This window comes from Pteropus vampyrus, unplaced genomic scaffold (assembly GCF_000151845.1).
Source record: "Pteropus vampyrus isolate Shadow unplaced genomic scaffold, Pvam_2.0 Scaffold33, whole genome shotgun sequence".
NCBI lineage: Eukaryota > Metazoa > Chordata > Mammalia > Chiroptera > Pteropodidae > Pteropus > Pteropus vampyrus.
This window is the reverse complement of record NW_011888814.1, coordinates 8,349,340-8,349,636: the sequence shown is the minus strand read 5'-3', so window position 1 is coordinate 8,349,636 and position 297 is coordinate 8,349,340.

Genomic DNA, 297 nt, shown 5'->3' with positions numbered 1-297 from the left:
TTGTCTCGAACTTTTGGATAACATCACCTGCCTTAGGCCAGACCTGACTGACGTCCCGTGGCCACAACCGGATGCCACACTGTACACTGATGGAAGCAGCTTCGTCGCAGAGGGAGTCAGGTATGCTGGGGCGGCAGTAGTTACCAGAGGGACTGTCATCTGGCCTCAGGCCCTGAGCCACAGAACATCAGCTCAGCGAGCTGAACTCATCGCTATGACCCAAGCACTCCGATGGGGTAAGGAGAAGACAGTTAACATCTATACAGACAGCAGGTATGCCTTTGCTACTGCACATAT